The 6,280-nt window shown below is 42.3% G+C and overlaps 1 pseudogene; it reads right to left on the bottom strand.

The window, feature by feature from the left end:
- Positions 1–2,810: 2,810 nt before the first annotated feature.
- On the bottom strand, positions 2,811–5,870 carry LOC105887755 (annotated as a pseudogene).
- Positions 5,871–6,280: the final 410 nt, after the last annotated feature.

The raw sequence follows: 6,280 nt of genomic DNA, 5'->3' as shown, positions 1-6,280 counted from the left end.
GCACTCTACTGAGAGCAATAAAGTGAGACTCTGTCTCTACACGAAAGAAAGAAAGAAAGAAAAGAAAGGAAGGAAGGGAAGGGAAGGGAAGGGAAGGGAAGGGAAGGGAAGGGAAGGGAAGGGAAGGGAAGGGAAGGGAAGGGAAGGGAAGGGAAGGGAAGGGCAGGGCAGGGCAGGGCAAGGCAGACCCAGTTGGGCACCAGGGTAGCAACTGTAATGCCAGTGGCTTCCGGAAGCTGAGGCAACAGGATTTCCACAGCTAAAGTCTGGGGTTGCAGTGAACTATGATACAATTGCACTCTCCTCAGGGCATAGGGTGAGACTCTGTCTTAACAACAACAACAACAATAACAAAACAAGGAACTAAAACAAACAAACAAAAAAATCATGTCATAGCTTGGTGCCCATAGTTCAGTGAGTAGGGTGCTGACCACATACACCGAAGCTGGCGGGTTCAAGCCTGGCCTGACCTGCTAAAACAACAATGACAACTGCAACCAAAAAAATGGCTGGGTACTGTGGTGGTTGCCTGTAGTCCCAGCTACTTGGGAGGCTGAAGCAAGAGAATACTTAAGCCCAAGAGTTAGAGGTTGCTATGAGCTGTAAAGCCACAGCACTCTACCTAGGGCCATATAGTGAGACTCTGTCTCAGAAAAAAAAAAATGTCATCAGCAAAGAGGAAAAGTTTAACCTTCTCTGCTCCCATTTGGATACCCTGAATATCCTTCTCTTGCCTGATTGCTCTGGCTAGGACTTCCAGCACGTTGTTCAGTAGTAGTGGTGATAGTGGACATCCTTATCCGATGATTCCAGTTCTAAGCAGAAAAACTTGCAGTTTTTCTCCATTCAGTATGATATTGGCTGTGGGTTTGTCATAGATGGCTTCTATCAGTTTAAGAAATGCTCCATCTATACCTGTTTTCTTAAACGTTCTTATCAGAAAAGGATGCTGAATTTTGTCATATACTCTTTCTGTATCTATTGAAAGAATCATATGGCCACTGTTTTTGCTTCTGTTTATGTGATGAATTATGTTTATCGATTTGTGTATGTTGAACCAGCCTTATAGCTCTGGGATAAAGCCCACCTGATTGTGATCTACTAGTTTTTTGATGTGTAGCTGAATTCTTTTTTTTTTTTTTGAGACAGAGTCTCACTATGTCACCCTTGGTAGAAGGCAGTGGCATCACAGCTCACAACAACCTCCAACTTTTGGGCTTAGGCGATTCTCTTGCCTCAGCCTCCTAAGTAGCTTGGACTACAGGAACTTGTCACAGGGCCTGGCCATTTTTTGGTTGCAGTTGTCATTGTTTAGCAGGCCCACACTAGGCTCAAACCAGCCAGCCTTGGTATGTGGTCAGCACCCTACCCACTGAGCTATGGGAACCACCTTTTTTTTTTTTTTTTTGAGACAGAGTCTCACTTTGTCGACTTCAATAGAGTACTGTTGTGTCTTAGCTCACAGCAACCTCAAACGCTTGGGTTCAAGTGATTGTCTTGCCTCAGCCTCCCAAATAGCTGGGACTACATACACCTGCCACAACCCTGGCTATTTTTTGTTCTAGCTGTCATTGTTATTGTTTATCAGGCCCAGACCAGGTTTGAACCCACCAGCCCCAGGGTATGTGTTTGGAGCCCTAACCACCAAGCTACAGGCGCCGAGCCAGTCTAGTTGAATTCTATTGGCTAAGATTTTATTAAGTATTTTTGCATCAATATTCATGAATGATATTGGTCTGTTGTTTCCTTTTTTTGTCGAGTCCTTTCCTGGTTTTGGTATCAGGGTGATATTTGCTTCGTAGAAGGAGTTGGGGAGGGTTCCTTTCTTCTCAGTGTTTTGGAATAGGTTCTGCAATATAGGTACGAGCTCTTCTTTGAAGGCTTGTTAGAATTCTGATGTAAAAGTGTTTAGTCCAGGAATTTTTTTTTTGAAACAGAGCCTCAAGCTGTCCCCCTGGGTAGAGTGCTATGGCATCACAGCTCACAGCTCACAGCAACCTCCAACTCCTGGGCTCAAGCAAGTCTCCTGCTTCAGCCTCCCAAGTAGCTGAGACTACAGGCGCCCACCACAACACCTGGCTATTTTTTTTGGTTGCAGCCATCATTGTTGTTTGGTGGGCACTGTGCTGGATTTGAACCCGCCAGCTCAGGTGTATGTGGCTGGCGCCTTAGCCACTTGAGCCACAGGTGCCCAGCCCCAGGATTTTTTTATTTAGAAGATTTTTTATTGTTATTATACTTTTAATACTTGAAATTGGTCTGCTGAAGAATTCTGTTTCCTTACGAATCAAACCACCATGAAATATTGTTAAGGTGAAAGAAAAGCAAGCCTAACTCCATCTTGATATAATTCCTTTTCCTGAGAGTCAGTGGGAAGGTAAACAAGCCTGATTCCAATGTGTTGTTTTGCTACATTTTATTGCTTCTTTTATACAAATATATAAATAGCATATATTTTTCTCATGCAATTTTTTTTCATATTTGTATAGTACAAGAAGAGACAGGAATATCCTTTGATAGCTTTAAATAGTTCTCCTAGTCAAATATGTGTGACAGTGTGAGAGTGTGTGTGTACATAGTAGCTGGGACCTCAGGCTCCTGCCACAATGTCCGGCTGTTTTTAGAGATGGCATGTCACTTTTGCTCAGGCTGGTCTCCAACTCCTAAGCTCAAGCAATCCACCTGCCTTGGCATCCCAGAGTGCTGGGATTACAAGTGTGAGCCACCAGTCCTGGCTTTATCTTCTGATTAGTCAAAATCTTACATGCATTTCTGATGGATTTCATAGTTTGCTTAGGAAACTTAAAATCTTACTGAGTTGGTCTGCCCATGTAGATGCCAGGTGTAGGTGTGTGAGCTCTCTTGGTGATAGAATAATCTGCATGAATTATTCTGCCATCCAGCTCCATTCCATTTGCCCTTTCCATAGCCTCTTTTGAATCATCTATTCTCTCAAAATACACAAAAGCAATCCTCAAGATTGTCCAGTTCGCTGATCATAAACCACATTGACACCACTTAAGGGTCCATATCGAGAAAACACTTCATGAAAATCTCTCTCTGTTGTATACAAACTGAAGCCTAACACTCCAAGACATGTGTTTGGATCTGGATTTGCCCTGCTGCCTGTAGGTCTTCTCCAGTTTGACATTGGAGAATGACTTCGGCTCCTTCACCACCGGTATTCTGGTGTATATCACCTACTCCGAGATCATCTCCTATGAGAGTGAGAATGGGATCTGGATTGAGTGTAACATCTATGAGAATTCCTCCTTGACCTTGACCTGGATTTTGATCTTGATTGAGAATGGGATTCAGAGTGTTTCAAAACCCCTGATGGACCACAAGATCCTGACCTGCTCTCCAATTTTACACAAGCAGGAGTTCCTGTTCGAGATTTTGACTGAGAGCAAGACTCATTTACTTAACCTAGGACCCATCATTCTTCCAGATTCTTTTAATTCTACTTCACTCTTGCTTTCTACTTCTCTTCATTGTTCATTGAGTTTTTCATTTTTCATACTTCATGTATTCTTCCCCAATTCAAAATAGCCTTAAAAAATATTCAAGTGCTTATCTGACCAATCTTGGTATCTGACCAATCTTTTGTTCAATGTTTTCCCCCATTCAATTTTAATTTTCTGATCTTTAATACTATTCTTTTTTTTTTTTTGAGACAGAGCCCCAAGCTGTCCCCCTGGGTAGAGGCTGTGGCATCACAGCTCACAGCAACCTCCAACTCCTGGGCTCAAGCGAGTCTCCTCCCTCAGCCTCCCAAGTAGCTGGGACCACAGGTGCCCACCACAACGTCCGGCTATTTTTTGGTTGCAGCCGTCATTGTTGTTTGGTGGGTTCGGGCTGGATTCGAACCCGCCACCTTAGGTGTATGTGGCTGGCGCCTTAGCCACTTGAGCCACAGGTGCCGAGCCTAACTTCTACTCATATTTAAAGAGTCAGTCAGCTCAGGTTAACTCCAAGTTCCCTCTTCCTCAAGAACACTTACTAAAAAGGCAGCCAATGTTCTATCACTGAGTTTCACCTGGGGTTACTTATAACAGAATTTAGACAATTATATTTCCCTTCCTCAAGTTCTTTTTAGTCACTTCATTAGGCTTGTCCCACCTCAAGCTCAAGGCTTTCTCCTTTATGGACGCAATGCCGCGGGTTCCATCAGAGAGGCAGCCGCTCATCTGCCCTCTACATCACTCAAGTCGGTCAGGTGCTCCCCTAGAACTAAATAAGAAACGAGTCTCGGCTGGAGAGCTGATGGCCTAATCAACCCGCCAAATGGACAGTGGGGAGGAGGAAAGAGTCAGCGATAACGGCCGCTCCACTTCACTCCCACTCGGTTGGAGGCTCTGGCCCATTTTATTGCTTTTAAAAAGAAACCGATTTCGTTTGCCTCCGAACCCATTGCATGGTATTTTAAGTGTACCTGGTTAGAACTGTTAGAATTACTAATATTGTGTAGAAAGTCACTAACTACCTTTGTGACAACAACCCTCGTGATTATGTTAAGGTGGTCTTCATACCATCGATATATGATATAGAAATGTTAAGAAAGCAAGTTTTAGGGCAGTGCCCATGGCTCAGGGAGTAGGGTGCCAGCCCCATATACCAGAGGTAGCAGGTTCAAACCTGGCCCAAGCCAAAACTGCAAAAAAAAAAAAAAAAAAACCAAGAAAGCCAGTTTAACTCCACTATACTATTTACTCCTTTTCTGTTATATTCCATTACCTTCAAACTGGTTCCTCTTGTTTGCCCTCCCATTGTATAACTGTAAACATTCAACTAAAATTGTTAGTGATACAGGTTCCTAACTACACTGGAGATTATATCCTTGGTACCAACCTTTTTTTGTGATCCTGCTGTTTATGACCCCCATCTGGAAGTCCCCCTCCTTACACTAACTTAGGACATTATAGATTGTATTTATTTTGTAGAAAGAATTACTAAGTGCTCTCATGATCGTAGCATTGTAAACTGACTAAGCAGCCATACCCTCCTGATCTCCCCTACTTGTTGTTTTTGCCCCTCATGACTTCTCCTAACTATTGTTTTTGCTTTTGTAATTACATTTGTTTACCCCCTGGAAAAGTTTTGTCTTATAAAAATCAGAGCCTGAGTCAACTCAGGGCTGCACCCAGAAACCCCATGTTGGGACACTAAGGCAGTTGCTGGCCAGCTCTTCAATAAAAGGACTCCTCTTTAATTCAACTTGTCTGGTGGTATGGTCTTTGGGGGGACTCCTGGGCATAACAATATCACCTAACTGAAGTGAGAATAACCCACATCATAAAGTCCCATAGCTGCAGATGCTGGCCTGGATATAGAGAGAAGGAAACATTCATACACTATTGGTAGGGTTACAAACTAATACAGCCTTTTTGGAAAGACATATAGAGAATTCTGAAAGACCTAAAAATAGAACTTCCATTTGATCCTGCAATCCCATAGCAGGTATCTATCCAGAAGAAAAAAATCATTTTACTGTAAGTGCATTTGCATTAGAATGTTTACCACAGTTCAATTCACAGTTGCAAAGATGGAGAAACAGCCTAAGTGCCCATCGACTCACAAATGGACAAATAAGCTATGGTATATGTATACCATGGAATACTATTCAGCCATAAAGAAAGATGGAGACTTTACATCTTTTATATTTACCTGGATGGATTTAGAGAACATCCTCCTAAGTAAAGTATCACAAGAATGGAAAAGCAAGTATCCTATGTACTCAATTCTAATATAAAATTAGTGGATGAACACCTATAGGCCCACACAAGAGAAAAACACAATTAAATTTAAGAAGGAGGGAGAAGAAAGAGTGGGAAGGGGTTTAGTAAGCTCTCACTTCCTAACAGGGACATTGTAGGGATATATGGTACACGTCCTGAGTGAAGGGCTCAACTACAACTTAGACTTTACCTAACAAATGCAAACAACGTAACTTAAGCATACATACCCTTATATTAATCTGAAATTAGAAAGAAAGAAAAGTTCTACTTCTTCCTAAGTGTAGGGAGGTAATATGTTTCCAGGTATTGGTCCATTTCATCCATGGTTTCAAAGTTCTGGGCATATAATGTAGCATTCAGTGTTGATCTTTTGTATTTCTGTGGTATCTGTTGTTATTTCCTCTTTTTTCTTTCTGATTTAGGCTATTAGAAATCTTTTCTGTTTGTAGTTAATCTGGTCAAAGGTTTATCAATTTTATTTATCTTGGCTCAGCGCCTATAGCTCAACCGGCTAAGGCGCCAGCCACGTACACCTAAGGTGG

Source organism: Otolemur garnettii, unplaced genomic scaffold (assembly GCF_000181295.1).
Source record: "Otolemur garnettii isolate 467f Iridium unplaced genomic scaffold, OtoGar3 scaffold00115, whole genome shotgun sequence".
In the NCBI taxonomy this organism is placed as follows: domain Eukaryota; kingdom Metazoa; phylum Chordata; class Mammalia; order Primates; family Galagidae; genus Otolemur; species Otolemur garnettii.
This window is presented reverse-complemented; position numbering and strand designations above follow the sequence as displayed.